Genomic DNA, 12,942 nt, shown 5'->3' on the forward strand with positions numbered 1-12,942 from the left:
GGAGCAGGTCTGTGTGTAGAAACAAGCGCTGATAACAGCAGGCAGAGACTGAGCGTTTGTGCTGGGGTTATATGCAGTCTTTGATTGGCTGCTGATTGAAACCAGGTGCTGCTGATTAGTCCAGGAGCGTGAGCGATGGCGAGAGAAAACCGAGGAGACCTATGACAGACATAACCCACCAATATACACCATTAGCGGAAAGTTTACAATTAGTGTTCTTTTGTGTGGTTTGCACAATATTAATATAGATCTGTTAGTGGGGGGCAGTTACCATTGTGCTAAAGAATAGAGTCTGTGGGTCGAAGGTGTCCCAGAAAGTAAATAAAAATTATGTACAGTATTATTTAAAAAGCAATGGTTGTGCATAATGAGGTACAGTGATAGTCTCTGTGTTAATTGATTGACACAAGCTATTACTAGCTAGTAATTAACTGGAAAAATGTAAGCTTGCTTTTATGCTGTTTTGTGCATATTTATTAGGCAATACTAAGTGTAAAAAGCGAGAGGATTTTACACTGTTAAAATAGCAAGACTTTTTGCAAGTAGTGGCTTTATTATTTGTGCTTCAGTATTGTAATACATTATAAAACGATATGCAATTAATTAATTACTGAGTGTAAATTTTAATTCAGATTATTAAATGGATATCAATTATTGGTAAAAAAAAAAAGGACAATATTGGAAGTTAGTGTAAATAACCTCTGCCAACAAGGTGAGGTATTTGCATTTTATTATTGGACTTAATTAAAGTTCACAGTACTTATAAATATTGGTTTCTGAAATGTACACAGACAAAGGCAATCGGTTTCTCCAAATGGTTTGAGTTCCATCCCCTCATCAAGCTTTGAGAGGTGTCACTTACACAGACATGCACAGTATATTTAAGAAGTAGGGAGCGTGCGATGAGCCCTTGCTGTGAGGTGATGCAGTCACGCTGTGACCCTCAAGCTGCGGTCACTAATCAGGGATTTACCTCTACTGGGGCTTTTCTGCTATTTTTAGCCTGGAGGAGAATGAAGACTGTAAACCATACTGAGGACCAAATCTATCACTTTAACCCTCCATGCACCTCCTGAGAGGCTCTGAGCTCGTAGAATCTACAGATGCAGTATAGACTTGACCTTAGTACTTTAGGCTGTGTCTTCATGTTATACCCACAAAAAACTACAACAACATGCTTTTATATAGTAACAGTTTATGAACATTTCTGACTGAAAATACAACCTTTGAGACAGCGCTATTTTAGTGTCATTCTATTTTCCATTTTGGCCATTTTTCTTAGTTTTTTATGTCTTTATATTGTTATAAATGTGACCCTGGAGTCTTTGCATTGTTAATTACTTCGTTTGGGAAACTTTAAAATGGTTTTCTCAATATTACATTTTTTTTGCACTCTCAGAATGCAGATTTTCAAATATCTCAGCCAAATATTGTCCTATCCTAGCAAACCATTTATCACTGGAAATCTCATTTATTCAGATGATCTCAATTAAAAAAAAATTACCCTTATGATTTTGTCAAATAAACTCTATAGTTTATATTTAGTTTTTAGTTTATAGTTAAAATTTTTATTATTATTTTTTATCTTATGCAATGATTTAAGTTAAAGTAAATGGAAAAGATGCAACTATAAAATAAAATAAAAGTTTATGGTTTTTATTTGATTTGATTTGATTTTCCGTTTATTTCATTTCAAGTTACAACTTAGATTACTAGTCAACAACCTGTATATCATCAATGTGCAATGAGAAAACATTGTCCATACAGACAAAAAGCGATTGTAAAGTTGTCTACATTCTACAGTATGTTCTATGTTTGAATAAGTCAGGTTCTAAACAAAAGCAGAAGTGGTGGGAAAACTGCTTGTTAATGAGATGGTAACATCAGCGTCTATTCCATGTTGATTTAACACCTCATAAATACAGTCACAGCCGTACAATGTGACTCCAGCAGATGTGTGTAGACTTCTCAGGATGACTTTCTCCTGTCTTACAGATACAGATGGCAGCACACAGCCATCTGCCTTCAGGATATAGTTAGGTTGAATTTGAGGCTGTGGAAAGGGAGGATTTCAAACATGTTACCTCTGGGAGACATTACCAAGAGACTTGTTATCACTGTTATGCTGATGATACTCTATATTTCTATATTTCTTTCTATATTTTTTGTGGCCTGGTGAAACACACCAAATTGAGAAACAGAATGCATAGTCAATATAAAAAACTGGATGATGAGTACCTTCTTAATGCCCCACATTTGAGGAAGATACTTCCTTACTAGGAAAGATGATCATATTAGCCTGGTTCTGTAAACACCGCACTGGCTCCCTATCAAACATTGGATACATGAATCATAAATCTTGTTAATTACTTTTAAAGGCCTGAATGGTTTAGCGTCTCAATACTTGACAGAGCTCTTATCTGTTTGATAATACCTAGAATATCAAAATCAACTGCAGGCAGCAGATCTTTTTCCAACTGAGCACCCAAACTCTGGACAATCTCCCTAACACTGTTCAGGAGGCAGACACACTCTGTCAGTTTAAATCTAGATTAAAGACACACCTCTTTAACCTAGCTAACACATAACACACTAATACGCTTGAATTATTCAAACCCGTTACAAGATTGTCAGGTTGTTATAATTAGATCAGCCAGAAATGGGAAACACACAATAAACTTGTTTTGTATTGGTGATTTTAAAAATCAATAGTTTTTGCCTCTGCAAATTTGTATATTCATTCATGTCACGTATATTCTTAAAAAAAACTGAGCCCTGGTGTCCTCATAGCATAACATATTAATAATGTTTCTTCCTTATTCTGTTTATCGGTTCATATCCAGATCAGATGGTGGATCAGCACCTTTATGTCAACTTCCTGTACCATTCAATTAAAGCCCTCGATGACCAGAGACATAGTCAGGGTGAAATATTGCAGGTCAGAGAGATCTCTCACAGCAGTGAAGGCCTGGGTCAGAACCTGAAATGGGGCCTGTGCCAACAGAGAGATTTTATTAAGCTGTTTGGGCTACAGTTAACTAAGTCCATAGTGGATTAACCAGCTGAGATCTACTTAGAGGAATTGTACTAATATGCTTTCTCTGAGTAGACTGTACTATCTGACACAGGAACGTTTTGATGTTTTTGTTTTGATTGTTCTCATTGAAGGTCAGGCCATGTAAGCAGTTATCGATAGATTACTTACAAATTGTAGTTCATTACTGATTTAAAATGCAATTAGTAACCTAATCCGTTACACTACAAGCTTAATTAATCTAATTAAAATAGGTTTCTTGTGAAGATCAGTTACATTGTTTGTACTAATTTTGCATTGTGTCAAAATTTTCCGAATGAATAATTTTAAGGAGGAAGGATATTTTTAATATACACGTAATAAGCAATGTAAATAAAAAGCTTACTAAAAAGACATGAACATGTGACCTCTAACCAGCATCAGAGAATTGTGAACATGCAAATGTCAACTACATTCATATACAAATGTAACTTTAATTAATTAACTTAATTTACAATAAATGCTCCCAGCGACCAGCAGCAATGACTGTGACAGACTGACCAATGACATTCGTCTTATCTTTAGTGTTGAGATTGAGGTCACTGTAGATCTCTCTCTGCCTGGCTTCTGTCAGAGGGACTCACTTATCTCCTCTCTGCTCTCTGCGAGCCTTGCAATACCTCCCTTTCTTCTCATCTTCCTCCAGGGTCCTCATTATTTGTTTGACCTGGGTTTCCACAGGTGACTGCTTTTATAAAGCGCCAAGTTATGATGTAGTGCCTGTATGAATAATTTATTATGTTTGCCAACCTAGTAAAACTGCAGTTTTGAAATAAAAATGTGTTGGGAAAATACATAACTATATTCCAGGGCCCCTCTCTGACCACCATAGTGGACAAAGGTTTGCTACATTTTGAATAAAGACACCAGGACAACAGCCAAATGCCTCTTAACCTCTTAAGTTAAAAAAGTATTTTTTTCAGTGGAAACAAAACAGCCTACGCCGTCATTTTCTCTGATAAAGACAAGAGCAATGTATCATTTGGAACTATAAAGGGCTACTTTTATTGCACTCACAATATCAACAAAATGTTGCAATTTTATAAATGAAAAAAAACCCATCAAGATGCGTTTTCTTTTCTTTACACAAACTCTTCACAAAAAATGAAGGGTAACTAAGCGAAAACGAAAAAAAATCATTATAATCTTAATCCATAAGGAGACTTCTGGCATAAACTAAAGTCCATTTGTATGTGCTATAGACTATTCTCAAAATATTATAACTTTAATTTCGAAGATTTAAATTCCTGAAACATTTCAACTTTATTTTCAGAATATTTTGAATTAATTCTCATTACATTTAATCTCATAATTTTAGATAAAAATTTTTAAGGTGGCACTAAAATGCTGTCATAGTATTTCGCTATAAAAGTGATCAAAATATTATAAATTTGATCCTTTTTTTCTCAAAATTATTCTTTATTCTTATATTATTTTGACTTTATTTGTGTATGTTCATTTTTACTGTCAAAATATTTTTACTTTATTCTTTTAGTATTCCTGAAACATTTCAACTTTATTCTCATAATATTTAGACTTTTCTGTTAGTGTTTTTTAGGGTTTGTATTATATTTCGTTCATATGTTATGCTATGAGGACATCAGGACTCAGGTTTATTTAAAAAGATACATGACATGAATGAATACGTAAAAATATGCATAGGCAAAAACAACAGATTTTTAAAATCACCAATACATGTTTTATTTCCAATTTTTTTAACAAACCTTTATAAGTATAAAGATGATTTTCAACTATGTTATAACAGAATGATTTATTAAATACCATTTTTTTGGTCAGCAAAATGTGTGTAAAACAGTCATAAACAGTCACTGCATCTACAAACTAAATCTAATTTGCATATTAATGTTTTTGCTCCAACATCTAGTTAAAAAAAAGAAGTGTTATAATGGCTGTAATAATTGACCAGATTTTCATAATAATATATAATATTTAATAAAATAACGAAATATAATTTCCTTCTCTTTTCATTTGTTATGTCTCCCAAATTGCATAATAAACATGCTTCCCTGTGTCCTCATGTATCAAATAAATGTCCTCTTTCGTAACAGAAAGTCATATTTTGATCTGAAACACTTTTTTCTGAGATGTTGATTTATGACAGTTTTTACAGGACATCCATACTTAAATCTGTGGCATGTAGAGTCCCAGAGAAATTCACTAAAATTCACTAAATGTTGGCATTGTTGAGTATTATCAGTATGCAGTTTTCAGAATATTAATTGGATATGATACAGCTGATTGCAGTCGATAGCAGATACACTTTCAGGTTTTTGTTTGATGCATAATAAGCTCCTTCACTTTATTTCTTTCAGAGTAGCACCAGTTTGTCTTTCTCTGCATCCCACATAAATCACTTGCATTTTGCGCATCTTATGCACTTTATTCCTATTTCATTTATGTATCCGTTTAGTAGTTGGTGATTGCTTTTGTCTATATTTAGTTAATAAAATTAAATTTTTACGGTTTTATTACACTTGTGTCTTCCTTGTGCTGATGAACCAGGAAAAGGTAAAAGTAATTTTAATTGTAAAAATACTGTAAATGCCGAAAACCTGTTAACTGGTTAACAATAATGAATCTGTGTTTGTGGGGATTGCATGTATATTATAAAGGTACAAAGTTAAAGGTAAAATGGCTGTAAAATTAGATTTTGCTACTGTATTGTTTTTTTACAGTAAAGTTCGGCTACTGTTTTTTTGGTTTTGTTTTGCTTTGCTTTTTTTACAGTGTAGGAAGGCAGTTGTACAAAAACCTATTTTAGGTGAATATTTCCCACCGTCTCAGTGAGAACATAATCCCAGAGGAAATCCCAGAGGCCTGTTTCACACTTGTGTTTTCACACTGACAGTGCTTCAGTCATTTTCTTCATTACTACTGCGACTGCACTGAATATTTCATGAGGAGGGCCACATTTACATCCAAACGATGAACCACAGAAATCAGGCACAACGGTGAAGCTATAAACTGCTTTAATAAACGTCTGGATTCGGTCGTATTTACTGAATACACTGTGTTAGCGCCATTTAATATGCATCGTTCTCAAAAGATATATGTGTTTAAACCACGAGTAGTTTGCTTCATTATTATGTTGATAAACACTCTAAAACAATTTTTTGTAGAATTAACTTTCAATCTGAAATGGGTAGCAGTGCGTTATAGCAGTGCAATTTTAGTTAGAGTTGAATGAGGTGAAAAATGCTCTGCACTAAAAAAAAAACTGCTTCTGGGACATTGCAACGCTGCTTAATATGCATGGGTGCCCAAATATATAAGCACTGTTCATGCCTTACAGATGCAGAATATGTGGAACACACTAAAGGTTTGGAGCGCATGTTCGGGGCACAGAGTCGTTTTACTAATTCTTTTCATGCATAAAGACTAAGAGGACATTAACTGCAGGGACAGTTCACCTGAAGCCCCTCTGGAAATCCTCTCATGTCACATCTCTGCTCAGGTCAGTGCACTGACAGAGGCACATTCAGGACACGCCACTGTGACAGCCTACAAACCCACTTAAAACCATGAACAACACATCGTCGCACTTATTTTAAAACAAGGGAGATATCGTTATGAAATAAACGTGTTACACACTGGCCACGATTAACGGCACCCTTTTATTCAGTACGTTTTGAAACCTACAGCTGTAGATTTTCTCCTGAAATGTCTGTTGAGGTTAGAGAACACCTGATAAGAGATCAGAGAACGTTTCTTCATCCAGAATCCAGACGGTGCTTCTTCTCTTCACTTCACTCATTTTCTACAGGGACTGGAATGGCCAGCAGAAGCTTGCTTTTGTGCTCAGTGACCCATTTTTGTGTTTTTTTTATTTGTATTTTTTTATTGTCTGGTTGGAAGATCCAAACATGGTCCATTATAGGATTTGCAACAGAGTCATTCGTTGACTTTTTGTCTGTTGGTATTTCATATAATCCATGATGGCATGCGTCTAAATAAGATGTCCAGGACCTCCAGCAAAAATACAGGCCCACCATATCAAAAATACAGCGTTATATTTAAGTGTACACATAGGCTACTTTTTATCTCTGTGTTCACCAAATGTTCCAGTCGCGTGTGATAACGTGTGTAAATGACTTAGTGTGTGTGTGTGTGTGTGTGCATCAGGATCTAGTGATTGGTCCACGGGGCGCATCTAGGTGTTCTGGTCTCTGATGAACATAATCTCTGGGTGCTGATCCACCATCTAGTCTGGATACAAACTGTGAAACAGATTAAGAAAGAAACAAGACTAATATTAGCGTAGATGCCATTCTTTTTACGATGTCACAAGTACATCGTATTGTAGGAGTAGTGTTCCCGGTTCCAGCAAATCTAAGTAATGCAGCCTAAAAATCCTTTAATGGATTTGAATAATAAAAAGTGTGTTGGTGTGTTATGTGTAGGCTAGGTTAAAAAGATGTGTCTTTAATCTAGATTTAAACTGGCAGAGTGTGTCTGCTTCCCGAACAGAGTTAGGGAGATTGTTCCAGAGTTTAGGTGCTAGATAGGAAAAAGATCTGCCGCCCGCAGTTGATTTTGATATTCTAGGTATTATCAAATGGCCAGAGTTTTGAGAACGCAGCGGACATGCAGAACTACAATGTGATAAGAGCTCGCTCAAGTATTGAGGAGCTAAACCATTCAGGGCTTTATAGGTAATTAATAAGATTTTAAAATCTATTCGATGTTTGATAGGGAGCCAGTGCAGTGTTGACAGAACCGGGCTAATATGATCATACTTCCTAGTTCTAGTAAGGACTCTGGCTGCTGCGTTTTGGACTAGCTGAAGTTTGTTTATTAAGCGTGCAGAACAACCACCCAATAAAGCATTACAATAATCTAACCTCGAGGTCATAAACGCATGAATTAATATTTCTGCATTAGAGGTTGAAAGCATAGGTCGTAATTTAGATGTTTTTTTAAGATGGAAAAACACAGTTTTACAGATGCTAGAAACATGATTTTCAAAGGAAAGATTGCCGTCAAACAGCACACCTAGGTTCCTAACTGATGATGAAGAAATGTTCATAATCACCCTCAAAATTGTGAATATGGATCAGAATTTTACTCAGAAGAATTTCTAAGGGTGCCAATAACTGTGCCCAATGTGTATTTGAGAAAAGCATTTCATAATGATAATTCCCCCGCATTTTTAATTCATATTATCAATGGTTATTTATTTTTTTTATGATTCAAGGATCAAAAGGATTAACAAAGCAGATTCATTTTCACAGTCTTCTTTGATCATATTTACCAAGAGTGAATATATATTGAATAATTTATGCATTTTTTGATGTCTTTTTCTCTCTCTTGTACGGGCACCATGGTTTTGGATTATACCAATATTAACTCAGCATGTAAAATATAATGGCATGGTTGTTTCGGTGTTTTCAGGCCATATAATTATACAAATAAACTGAAAGTTCTGCTTTAAAAACTTAACTGTACAATGTTATTTTTGAAATTGATAAATGTTAATATTTGCAATGGCCTTGACCCATATTTTAGTGCACATATAGTTAATATATCAACTACATCTAGCAGAAAATGATTCATGTGGAAGGTGTCATTACTCACACAAATGACTTCTGAGCTGCTGTTGAATGAAATGTGACGAGGCAGACAGGGTCACGAGGGCATCGAATAAATGCATCTAATCCTAATCCTAATGTTCCTGAACCCTAATCCTGTTAGGTGACGCCTTGATTATCCGGACATGATTTAAATTTTCTGATCGAATTATTCAGTTCGTATGGATCAGATTGCATATTTACTTTTAGTGAATGACAAAGGATTCATTTAATGAATCATGCTTGTGGATCAAGGAAAAACCGTAGGTAAAAAGCACAAACTAGATTCAATTTAGATCCATTCATGCATGCACACAGCTATAAGAGGAGCAGAGCCTCTGTGAACATAAGACACGGAGCTGTTGGAAGGTTGCCAGCGCTGACGAGATCCCTCAGGCCTGCGTTTGCCCTCCACATCACTCCAGGCTGCCAGAATTTCTCTGCTGTACTTCTGGAGCCCCGTACTGATTAACAGCCAAACTATAGAATTAAAAATGCATAATCACCTTTTGTCTCTGTGCTCTAGGGAATCCCTTGCTGAATGTCTTGAGGCACGCCTGTTCTCATTTAACCAGACCCCCCTTAACTCAGTCACATCAAGCCTGTTTGATCCCAAAAGCAACACTAACATTAATTAGGAGTTGTTTACAAGCTGAAACCATTTATTTGTGTGCAAGTTGAAGATCATTTGCGATTCATTGATTTTACACCTGAAAGAGAGGCGTATGTGCGCTTTCCATTCGTACGTTCATTCTATGAATCACATATTCAATACGCATATTCAAGAAATGACCGTAAGATCAAATTTAGCATGGTTTCGGTGCAACATTTTATGAATGAGGCCCCAGGAGCGCTGTTAAAGAGCCTTTTTAAACACATTGATAAGGACTTCTCGGTGTAGTCTGAACCAGACATGAGCGGAAGACAATGTCGTCCAGATAATGCAAGTCAGAAACCCCAAATCCTCAGACTGCACTACAATCAGTGCAGTGTTGTCGAGGGAATTCAGCTTAGACAGGGCTGTGTCCTTGTAAAGGTGCAAAGTCACGAGGCTAGCACCAAGGGAAGAACCCAAAACTGGTACACTTCACCATAAAAAGTCAACCTGCATGTGAAAATAAGTGTCCTTTAGATTTATTTGGGATGCATTTTATTTTGATAGTCCACTTTCGACATTCTACTAACCATAAGTAAGTTTGCATGTCTACTAGCTCTCAGAGTAGACCGTTAGGGTATAGGTTTAGAGTCAGTAGAGTAAGTTGACATATACTTGTAAAGTTTCTGATAGTATGTAGTATGTTGTGAACACATCAAAATAAAGTGTTAGAAGATATTAATCAGACAGTCTACTAATACTCTAACGACTGCTAGTTGACTTGTTTCTTTGTCTGAAGTGGACTATCAATATAAAGTGTTACTCAGATGTGATATACAATATGCGTGTGTTGGCATTTTGAATCTGCAGAGTATGATTCAAATGTGATGTGGCTACTGGGAAGAACAACAAAGCTTTCTCCTTATTATTAATGTTATAGTGGTTGAGTCCCAGAAGCCTCTCCACAGCTACCTGCCACAGAACAACTCATAGATCTTCATCCATTCATCCAAACTAAACTGAAGTCGTTCTGCAAGGATGGACAGCGTCTATCTAGAAAGAGCTGAGGCAGCCTACAAAGAGCCTGTGTTTTGTGAGTCAGGCCAGTCTAAACTGAGTCTGGTCACGGCGCATGTTCACCAAGCACACACAACATCATTGATATTTGATTACATTTCAGTTGCGGTGACAGGTGACAAAACCTCAATGTCACTTCAATGTTAAATTGTCGTCCACGTCAGCTGATATTTTGTCAGATTGACATCAACTCAGTTTTTATTTTTAACCAAAATGACTATGTGGAATGGCATGTTGTATAAACGGTGTGATCTGGATTCCAGATCTGAACTCAGACTGTGTGCATCTGCCTCGGTTAGCACGCAGTAAAAGAAGAAAGCAAAACGGGAGTAAAGCATTTTCATCCAAAAGTTTCATCTTAAATCCTTTCAACGCACACGTTCAGTGCTCTAGGGCATCTCTAACCACGGGCACTGCGAGAACTTCAGGATGCACATTCTTTGCTCCCACTTCTTCAGTGCTGCATTCAATGCTTGTCCACACTTGTGAAGAAATAAGGACACGGAGACACACCAATGCCACAATTCTACACATCTACTGTTAACGGTCAGAGTATCTTTTGGTCCTTTTTTTTTTATTTACCCCAAAATGAAAATTTTGCCATTAATCACGTACCCCCATGTCATTCCAAACCCGTTAAAGCTTTGTTTGTCTTCGGAACACAATTTTAGATATTTTGGATGAAATGTTCAAATAAAAACAAAAATGATATTAATAATTACTTTACTTTGACAATGTCTTGAGAATATAAAATAATACCAAATATTTTGCAATTATGGCACCGTAGCGTCACCATAGCATCTTCTGGATCCAAATAGCGTACACAGATGCTCTGGTTCTGTTCAAATCAAAGAGAAAATACACATGGAATTATTTATAAAATGTGTTTTCATCCGAAATCAGGAATTCTGTTCAGAAGACGAACAAAGCTTTTGTGGGTTTGGAATGACATGGTAACTCTTTAAATATTAAAAGTAGAAAAATGAGAAAACGGCTTCTTTTTTTGTTTAAGGGTGGAAAAATGAATAAACAACTCGACAATCCTACACTTACAAATTCATTTTCATCGTTAAAACAATCAATGTGACATCAGTGGCCCAACTTCAGTTTTGTGATGCTAAGAGAATCATTTTTGGTGCAAATTAAACAAAAGTAACACAATTCTTCTCCCCAGAGTTACGTCTTCCTCCATTTTAGAGAGTATCAGCAACAGCCATCTAATTACTTTGATAATGTGTTGAGAACATTACTGGAGAATCTTCGAGAACATTCCCTGTTTGCTGAGTACTTTATGGGTATCAGCACTTCCTAGTATTAATACACACCCTAAAGGGCTAGATTAGACTCGTCAGTATACAGTTTTAACTCAGACTGTGAGTATTAGTGCCACACGGCTAATGTATTACTCTCCACATGTTTTTGTTTGCAATCCCAATCACCCTCGTGATGAATGGAAAAGCCAAGCCTCATAAACTCTATTGATTTGAGCGGCCAATCTGCAGGTAAACCAGAGAGAGAATTGTGTGTGTGTGTGTGTGTGTGTGTGTGTGTGTGTGTGTGTGTGTGTGTGTGTGTGTGTGAGAGAGAGCAGTTCTACAGCTTAAACAAAGCTCCATCATTCACTCTGCTCACTAAAGCTTTGGTAATAATTGGGATAGAATAAATGGAGCACGTTTCGTCAAACCATTAAAATATGGATCCCAGGAAAGCGCAGGGCAGCTCCTGGTTCTAGGAAATCCAGCGAGGAGGAATACAACAAAGAGGAAGCAGAACAAAGAAAGTAAATAACATTTATAACAACAGGAGAACACACACGTAAAGAGTGGATTATAACTAGTGCTCTCAAACTATTCATTGCGATTAATCACATCCAAAATAAACGTTTTGCTTTACATAATATATGTAATAGATGTATGCAATATAAACTGTTTGTTTATTATGTACACACATGCAGTATGCATTTAGAAAATATTGACATGTATATGCATTTATATTATTTAGTGCTCTCAGATGATTAATCGTGATTAATCGCATCCAAAATAAGTGGTTTTTTTGCATAAAACGTGTGTGCATTCTGTGCATATTTCATATATATATACACACACACGCAGTATATATTTTGAAAGTGTTTGCAAATACATACTGTATATTATGTGAACAAAAACTATTATTTTGTATGCGATTAATCATTCGGCAGCGCTAATTACATCTAAGTTTTTAACATTTCACAAGAAAATGTGGTGCTTTGCTGTGCAAAAGTTGATATCTGGCTGGTTGCTAGGGTATTTCCACGTGGTTGCTAAACGGTTAAGGCCTATTTCAGGAGAATATTTCCCAAAATATCTCCTTTTGATGTCTACGCTTTAGTCTCTAGATATGGCTCGGGTCCTTCCTTCAACGTAAACGTGTGGGATTCTCTATCTGAGGAATCATCCGTGTTTAATGATAGCAGTGTTCCTCTGGTTTCATCTCTTCTCCTGTCCTGCGTGTGATCTGGTTTCTCTTCTGCAGTGAAGATCCCTGCCAGACTCCCGCCGAGGCCCAGATGAGCCGATCTGAGCAGATCTCCACAGGAGCCCGTGCTGCAGACCCAACACACGTGGAACGGC

This window comes from Puntigrus tetrazona, chromosome 17 (assembly GCF_018831695.1).
Source record: "Puntigrus tetrazona isolate hp1 chromosome 17, ASM1883169v1, whole genome shotgun sequence".
Lineage (NCBI taxonomy): Eukaryota > Metazoa > Chordata > Actinopteri > Cypriniformes > Cyprinidae > Puntigrus > Puntigrus tetrazona.